Source organism: Seriola lalandi, unplaced genomic scaffold, assembly GCF_002814215.2.
Source record: "Seriola lalandi dorsalis isolate HSWRI2012SDOR001 ecotype SW California unplaced genomic scaffold, Sedor1 jcf7180002054580, whole genome shotgun sequence".
NCBI lineage: Eukaryota > Metazoa > Chordata > Actinopteri > Carangiformes > Carangidae > Seriola > Seriola lalandi.
The window spans coordinates 92,018-102,012 of record NW_019525133.1 but is presented as its reverse complement, the minus strand read 5'-3'; positions in this window follow the sequence as shown (position 1 = coordinate 102,012).

The window sequence follows — 9,995 nt, the reverse complement described above, 5'->3', positions numbered from 1 at the left end:
TGACGGAAACAATCAATAAACAGCAATTTCAAACACACTGGATGCACAACTTCTCAAATAAACACATGCAGGCTACAGACAAACAAAGAGCATTTTATTGTATTTGTATTATTTGTTTCTGTTTTCATCCAGATTTCAGATCTTTTCGTGCTGTGTTTTTTTTGGCACAATAAAAGTTCTCTCTCACTTGTAAAACATTCACTTTCTTCATGAAAGTTAACTTAAAATGCCAGTTGGCAACAGCACTGACTTTTTACACATCTCTCACTCATTCCTCAGTTGAATGAAAAATCAAAGCCGACTCCGAGAGGTGACTTTCTCTCCTTTGGAGATGGATGGGGAGGTGCGCTGCAGAGGATGGCATGTCCTGGAAAGAAAAGGTGAGTGAAGGAGGAGTAGGAGAAGAAAATGAGAAAGGACAGCAAACATGACCAAACTGAAAAACAGCCAGGATATTTATGTATAGAGATCTGTGTTAAGTCTCTGTAAGATAAGAAAACCTCAGTTTGGGCCATCTACAGATACATTTAACATGAAGAATGTGTCCTCTATTACTGTAAGCACATAATATGAGTATGCTATGATTTTAAGGTAATGTTTCCACTTGCAACCGTGTCTTAAGTGTTGCGTATTTCTCTGCCTTTTTTTTTTTTCTTTGAGATTGAAAAAAAAGAAAAAAGATACCATGCCTCCAAAGCAGCTTTGAAGCCATCGGCACACACAGGAGACCTTAGTGTTCATGCAGAAACTGAGTTGGTTGAACAAGAGATATCACTCAAATATGACACAAGCGTATCAGTGTTTCTTGCACCATCTTGTTCTCCTCCATTGCAGCTGGTTTCCTCCCAGAGAATTTACCCCTGAACATGATAGATGGTATGATTAATTCAGGCAGGAGCGCTGCAGGCAGAGCACAAGATGAATGGCCCGAACCATACTTGCAATGTGACAAAAAAAATCCCTGTAAAAACAAAAGTGTTTGCAGTTTGTAGTAAGTAGCAGGAAATGCAGAGGTGCCCCAGGGTTTAAAGTAACTCTCTCAGAAGCCAAAGGTCATAAGTTAAATCAGTTTTATTTACTGTATATAACCCAAAATTAGAGGTCTCAGAGGACTTTACACAGTCTATCCTTAAGACCCTCAATTCCCCCCAAAAAAACCTCTTTAATGAGAAAATGTGTAATATGTTGAGGATTTTCAGACAAATTGTGAAGACTATACATCAGAGAGAAAAAGTTAGCTGGATCCACCAACAAAATGTTAACGCGTTCCATCCCACAAGCCTTTCGTGGGACTCATGTTGTGGAGTCATGCATCATTAAAGCCCAAGAAGCTTATTTTAAAGGAATAGTTTTGCTAAACATATTAACTTTCTCTTACCAGAGATGCATTAAAATGAGTGTGTGAGGGTGGAAATTTTGTTTTATTTACCTCTGTGGATTTTGAATGAGACATTTCTGGGAAGCATTTGCATGTTTTTAGAGTTTAAAGACACTCAGAAGGAAAACAAGTTTCCTTTACCAAAACTGAAATAGCTAGAAATGACCGTATCTGACATTTTGCCTCTGGAAATTTTAATGTAGAAAATAGAGACGTTTATTTCAGATGATTATCTTCCAAATTTGGTAATCAGCCATGAACAAATGGAAAGCCTCATTGACTTGGAAAACTGCTGGAGAATATTTTCCTGAGTCTCTTGGCAGGCTCGATGAATGATGAATTCAGCACAGCTTTGCAGCAATGAAATGAATTATTTAATGTCGTTTTAAGGAGGTCTGACAGAGAGCTTCAGAGACAGGGGGCCAAGTAGAGGTAGTATGTGTGCATATGTGTGTGTTTGTTTGGTTAATGCTGCACCACCCAAACAGTGCTCTGCAGAAGACAGATTTAGACATTTCACTGATAAATGATGAAAGATGACAGCTGCACAACTCTGACTTGCCCCGCTTTTCTGCAGAGCTGAACTTCAGGACCACTCTGAAATTCTGCTGCTCTGCAGCGTACCTGTATATTACTGATGTCAAATGAAAGATCTCCTGTGGTCAAAATGTCAACTTTTTAGAGAAAACAAACAAGCAATCTAAGAGTGACACCTAGAATCTCTGCAGAGGTTGGCTCTGGGAAACACACGGATCACTAGAGAGTTTGCCTTAAATGTCAACAGCATGAACCTCAAAAACTATCAGATGTGTGTCTTTGAATGTACGGCTTGAAATGTCAAATGTCCAAAAAAAGTTAGCATTCAGAAAATGTTCTGTTCCTTCATTTTGTTTCCAGGGAAGAGTGGACAGGGGGCTGAGGGAAGGAGCAGGGGATAACGGGGGAACAGCCCTAGGACAAGGACAAGAGCAGAGCAGGAGACATCATGTGCATGTCCTGGAGGCCTGGCAGACAGGCTGGACTGTTCTGGAAGACATTGGCGAAGGCAGAGACGAACAACAGACCGCTCTAGAGGACGAGCAGGAGGCAATAATTGGGTCTCTGTAGAAGCCAGTGAAGACTGGGTCTCTCCGGAGGTCGGGCAAGAGGCTGGTGACGAAGACTGGATCTCTCCAGAAACTGAATAGGAGGACAACTGAAGCTGGATCTCTCCGGAGGTCCAGCTGGAGGCTGAAGGCATGTCCCTTTCAGAGGCCAAGCCTTTCAGACTCAGGACCAGACTCAGTCCATGATGGAGAGGTACTCAGCAACAACAGACCAACAACACTATGACAAAACATTCAAATTGTACATGGACATGTACAGTAGCATACTACATTGCTAACAATATGCTAACAGTCAGTGTGGTTGAAAAGTCAGACATCTTTTTTTTTTTTCTCTCTTATCAATAATTATCGAAATCGATTGATATGAACATTTTTATAAAATTTTTGGCCATATCGTCCAGTCAGGCGATTCTGCTCTGACCATCAACAAGGCGTCTCTGTCCACAGAACGGCTGCTCAAACCAGCCCGTCTGCCAACAACCATGTCACAGTCAAAGTCACTGAGATCACATTTTCCCCCATTCTGATGTTTGACGTGAACATTGACTGAAGCTCCTGACCTGTATCTGTGTGACTTCATGCCTTTACAGTTAGCTGCAGATTAACACACGTTTGATGAGCTTGAATTTACAGCAGCAGGACAGTGTATGTTGGACTTTATAATGTATAGAATAGATTTTGAACAACAATGGATGTCCACAGCAAAGAGAAATAATCCGTATCAGGGTTTTAACTTGCAGGGGATGCTTCATAGGGGGATCAATTCGTTATTGGATTTGGTCTTTTTGTGGTATTTGTGGACAGGAAGAAAAATATAGAAGCCTTGTCATTTTGACATTGCCAGGATCTTTATAACACTTTGAGTCTCTGTTTTGACACTCATCCCAAAACAAATGGTTAATTAAAATAGCCTTCATAAGGCTGATTCCAATAGATCATCATCTTTCCTTCATACACACAGAAGCAAACGTGAATATCTTTAAAGGTGAAAAGGGTGAAATAATGAAATATTGAACATGGATTAAAAACATTGTGACAAACATGTCATCCTCAGCAAAGGAAGCTTAAATTCCAATGAACTTTCCACTAACAAAGTTTCCCCATCAGCAGCCGTTTGTATCTCTGAATGTATGGTTTTTATCTACAATCACTTACCTGATTGTTCAGGTTATCTGAGGAGAAAGCAGCAATTAATTTCAGGCTGGTTGGGCACAACTGAGTCTGTCTTAATGGCTGTGTTGGCTGACAGCATGAGCCTTTGGAGAAAAGCGTCCAATTAAATGGGAAACACAGAGACAAGGATTTATTTCCGAAACTCTCGTGTTTGAGCTGTAGCTTTAAAACGGCTGAGGGTGACTTCCACAGAAACTCATCTAAAATTCTAACAGTGCTGTAATTTCAGCTCTCTGTGGATCACAACAAAAAGTTGGGTGAAAAATGTTGTACTCTGCCTCAGCAGCTCTCAGAGTAAAACCAATTCTCCTGTGGGATAGGCTGTGACCTTGTACCCTGTGGTTCCCCGCACTTCCATATCCCCTGTTTAATTTAGTTCAATTCTACCGTGCAATTTGAAAAACCTGTGACATTAATACATTACAATTCTCCACAGTTTGGAGACACATTCATCTTCCCACTTTTGGGTTCAGCCTCTAAAGCACATTTTATTCCTGCATGTACTGGAACGTTCTTTGCTGATTATATGTGTGTGTAGTTTAAACATCAGTATTATAACATGCATTCGGTTTTAGCATCAGAACAAAGTAATAACAGTTTGTGTTTGTCTGTGAAGCAGAAGCTTCGTTCCCACCAAGGTTACGCAACCGAAGAGAGGAATGCATTTCTCCTTGCTGGTGCTTTACATTTTACACCTTCAACTCTCACAATGCGGAAACTGTTTTGTAAAGTAATAATAAAAACTGGAGGAGGACTGAAGGTTTTGTACGGTGAGTTTTGGAGATTACATATCTTATGAAGTGCAAGACTGCCCCTTTAATCTCTTTCGACCTGTCTCTCTCAGGAGCAAATACGTTGTAGCTCACATCATTCATAATGGGATGCATGATTCATGACAGCCTAAGGCACAAAAGCAAAGAAAATAATCATCTGTGCTCTCCATTATTGAGGGTATTCACAGCAGCTATACAGCCTGTTCCCATGACTCTCATGTACACATGGACAGTTAGTGCTTTTCCTATATGTAAGAATACTCTCTTGCTCATAGGCATTAAATGGATGTCTCCAGAGCTGAACTGTGAACCAGCAGCATTTCTGGGCATCTTGTTGCAAAAGTGTAATTTAATAAAGTACATCTACAAAGCTGCAACATGAATGCAAATAGATGTTACTGAACCCATGCAGCATCGGTCACAGTGCACTTTTTATACTGTGAAAAACAATAAAGAGGTGCTCATAAAAAGAACAAACAACACTGCTGCCCTTTCCTCAATAACATGTACAGATATATCATACCACACCCATCTGGTATCATATAGAAATATAAAATACCAGCATTATTACTCCTAAAGCTTGGCTTGCTTTTGACGGATCAGCTTTGACAGTCAGGCCTCAGGACAGCAGTGTGCAGAGACTCTGTGGGAGGCAGTGGTGAAAATCCCGTGAAAGGGCAATTTCAGAGATGTCACATTGTCTCACTGAGATAAGATCCCTGCCAGGTAACTGCAACAATCCTGAGTTCGAATCCAAGCTGGAAGTATTGTCTCTCTCCCCCACGACTGAATAAAGCAGAAATGCCATGGAAACCGAGATGAAATTAGTTTTCCATTTCCTTTTTTGAAAATTGGCCTGTAAAAATGAAGCACAGTACAAGAGCAACAAATTGTGCCTGTGAGTCAGACATGATGTATAAATGTAGCACACAGCAATGTGAAATACCACTCAAAGCAGCATTAAAGATATTAACAGTGATGCTCTGATTTAATGTTTATCAAGATGTTTAGTTGAAGCCACTATTTGCAGGGCCTCACATGAAATAAAGTAAAAGGTTTGGAAATTGTAACTAGCAACTCAGACTGAATAGAAACATAGAAAGTTTGAGCCACTACAATTTAAAGTAAAGGCTTTTGACTTAGCACATTATTTCTGCCCAAACACATGCAGTCGCAATTTACATTCCATGTGCATGTCTCCTTACTGCATGCATTTATGGTAAGGATTGTGCATATAGTAGGAGGAGACATGTTAATATGATGAATTTCATGAATTTCCACTATGGGATAAATAAAGTATTCTCTATCCATCCATCCATCCATCCATCCATCTATCCATCCATCCATCCATCCATCCATCCATCCATCCATCCATCCATCCATCCATCCATCTATCCATCCATCCATCCATCCATCCAATAGAGGTTATGTACTCTGCTTGATCTGCTGAAATCCAAAAATTTGCAATAGCTGTGTTAGTTCTGTATGCATACCACAGAGCCTGTTTGAAAGTACCATGGACTCTATGTCTATGGTAAATGTCCCAAATATACTTCACACACCTCTAAAATTGGCACAGGAATTTATTGAAAGCACATGAGATACTAGTACCAAATAATAGAGTAATAGGGTAAATTATAGTGTATTTTGCCTCACACAGATTGTGGCCTCAAATTCATCAGGAGCCACGGTGTGCATTTTTACGATGCCATTTATTTACGAATCTGTCCCTAAACGTCTCCTTGAAGTTGCTAGAGGCTGCACTTAGGCAGAGCGGTGGTTTCAGCTAATGCTATCGTCAGCCAAAGTCCAGTCATCAAAGTCATTAAAAACCAGCCAAGGCTGATGGGAATGTTGTTTGTTATGCAGGTATTTGGTCATAAATCAAACTACTGGACACATTAAAATTCTGACCTGATGGTGGAGCTAGATGAAAAGTTAAAGGATCACCACAGTTATTATAATTCACCCTGAAGGGAACAGGAGTCTGTGGACAAAACAATCCAACCAATAGTTGTTGAGACACCCCACTCAAAACTACAAATGTCAACCTTATGGTGGCGCTACAGGGGATCACTAAGGTCATAACGATGCAATATCTATCTGAATGTCAGTGTTGGACATGCTGACAGTTTAATCTGTAGAAACTCACTGCTAGTGTGGGTAAAAAGACGAGCAATGTTGGTCTGAATCATAAAAGATGTGAGCTCAGTTGAAACCACTATTTGTTGAGCCTCACATACAGTAAGTTTGGAGATGGTAAATGACAGAGGAGTGCTGGGCCTTATATCATCTGCCCCTTCGAATGAAAATAAATAAACTCCTCACACTTGCCTGGGCAGGCTTCCACTTAATCACTGTGAAAAAGCTGTAGTGACTACTGAATTCATTATTGAAGAGGGGCTTTTGGATGTAACAGATCTGGTGAGAGGCAGCTCTTGCATCATTAACAGCCCTTTAATAGCCTCATTTCTTTTTTCATTACTTTTTTTTTTTTCAGTGTAATTTAAAAAGTTGAAATTTATATGATTAAATTTCCATGCTGAGCAGAAGGGAGGTATAAGCATGTGAGCCAGGTCTGAACAGCATATACTGAATGTAAATAAAGTGGTATTAATACTGTTGGACATCTGTCACAGTTATACAGCACAGTAGGTAGTGTTCATATCTAATCTATATCAACATTTTTACATCAAATTTGTGTATTACAAAGAGAAGTATTAGATTCATTTGACTCTTGTAGTTCTTGATCGGACTGAACTCGATAGTCCTTTGATTTTGTTTATGGAGCAGCTGCAGCCAGGTAAAATCGTTGTTTTTCCCAGAGTGGCTTTGACTGCAGACACACAGAGGAAACCAGACACTTGCTGTTGTTGTGAGTTATTGATTTGCCTCGACCTGTTATGCTCTTGGAAATGTGCATTCAACCCTCATGATTTCTCAGTGAGACTTTCAGACAAGCAGACAGGTACCATAAGTGTGACTGCAGGCTCCAACAACCATGTCTGCCCTTCTTTGGACATCCATCTGTCTTTCACCTTTTTGTTTCTTCTTCACACATACACACACACACACACACACACACACACACACACACACACACGCGCACACACACACACGTATGAATAGCAGTCAAATGATTTAACTCCAGAAAAGCCGCAGAAAGCTGTCTGAGCTTGGCTCGATAAATCACACAAACACAATGACCACAGGGTGAGAGATAACCACAGACACATCTCAGAGCGAAGATGGTATTGGGGTCTGTAGGTTAGCGTGGGATTGAAGGGACACACATCCTCTTTTTTTAGCCCTGCTGGCAGCATGGCTCTAGGGAGGACAGTGTTGGTCTGTCGGTTGATCCACCGCTGTGGTCCAGACTAAAATACTGTATCGTAACATCTACTGGATGGATTGCCATTGGTACATTTATGACTTCCTGACAATGTAATTTAATGATTTTGGTGATCCACAGACTTTTGACATTTGTGGTTTTGAATTAAATGTCTCAGCAACTCCTGGATAGATTTCATGTTAGCATTGTCATTGTTAGCCCCACAGTCTCTGAGGGCCAGGTTATACTGGAAAAGAGGGGGTTTCGTACGGCATGTTGTCTGACCGCAGTGGATAGTGGCTCTGATCTGAACCGGACTCAAAGATGAAATGAAAACCCAGCAGTCGTAAAGATGAAGGAGATGTACTATTGTTTAAAAAAAAACTGGGATGATGGTGCACATTTTCAGACAGTCTCCTCCAAGAAGACATTCAGTGTTGCACTCAGCTGATCACATGAGTAGTGCCACAAATTGTTGTGTAACAAATGAAAAAAAAAAAAAAAAACAGAGCTGGGGAGAGAAAACATTCCTGCTTACATGTTCATCCCTTCCGCACACACACTTTACTTGTTAAGGACTCACTGCTGCATGTTTGAGAACCATGATGAAGCAGAACAGTGCTTTTGTAGCTCTTGACCTTTTCACATGCAAATCAGTGCAATCCTCCTCAGAAAGGAAACCAGAGTTGATCCAGGCCACTTCAGATCCCTATTAATCAGCCAACGGTGTCAAGGAACATACACACGTTCCACCTTGCCGTTTCTCTCATGACCTTTTCATCATCCTCCCTTCAGAGAGTCCCAGCTCCTCATATCTAAACCCTGAGCGTGTCACATACATGTGGAGGACGACCAGACAGTTCACTTTCAGCTTAAAAACATCCATTCCAGTGCAATTTCCATGCAGCTCTCACTTCAATCCTTTTAGTTTTTAGAAATAGTTCTGCCTCATGAAAAGATTTGAAAAGCAACGAACCAAGCATCCTGACGCACCGTGGCCTGGTTTTGTTGGGAATGAAATGTGTCATCTGACAGCTAAAAGCCACTAATTGGTACTGTAGCCGTAATAATGTCTATGTCATTTTCTTTCACCCAATGTTAACAAGTAGATTTGCACACATTAAGTCGGAACAGGTGAGTGTGTGTGTGTGTGTGTGTGTGTGTGTGTGTGTGTGTGTGTAAGAGAGAGAGAGAGAGAGAGAGAGAGAGCAGAGTTTTGGTGCCCCCCTGTGTTAACAGTCTGAAAATATATTTTGAACAGGCATGGCTGCTGATGCTTCATGCTTTCGCTGCAGATGCTCGATGACCGATGAAAATTCCAGTGAAAAGAACCGAGAGACTTCACATCTCAAAGGCAATAATGGTTTGTTTTTGAAAATGTGATTCAGATGAACAGATGACACATGAAATAAAGTCAGGAAAAGGCTGTCTGGTTCACCTTGTGTACACAGATCTCTGATGATATAAAGCAGAGATATGGATGGATGGAAACAGTACTGAGCAGTTATGTGTTTCAAGTCATAACTTATTTATGACTCTTTTACATTTAAAGGAATTCTTGGGCACATTTCTTGAGCCTTTAGATGCCTGAGTTTCTCACCGAATTCTACAGTCCTTTCCTACTTTCCATTTTGTTCTACATGATACAAAGAATTCAACTGACTTCATGTGTAACAGAGGTTAGAAAACAATCCATGGTAAATATACATGTTTTTTAAACAACAGTATAGCCTGTTATAATAGTAGGTTATGTAGACAATACTACAATATATACTATGATTTCATTCTGATATTTAACTCGGACAAAAGTGACGCCATTCCTTTTAACCTGCTGAGAGTAAAATGTATGCGACTATTTCTCACAGAAACTTCTCTGATGTAACTCTAGACGCGGTTGTGTGTGAGTTTATGGAGGCATTTGTATTCTTTACGTGTTTATAAGCTGAGGATAAACATCCTCTAGTATGATCAGTGGACTTCTAAACTTCTTTACGAACTTACTGTGATTCTCCGCCTCTAAGGCAGACGAAATGTGAAGATCTTCAGTGGATTTTGTATGAAATGTATGATGTGGAATTAAGTCAATGCGGCAGTTTTTCCGGAAGAATATTTTGGAGGGTGGCGGTGTAGTTGTTGCACAACAGGGATGTAATGTGACCCCCCCGTGTGCATTAGTCTGTATGTGGAGCCTCAGCAGTGCATCTTCTCGCCGACTGCAGCCACAGAGCAGCGGT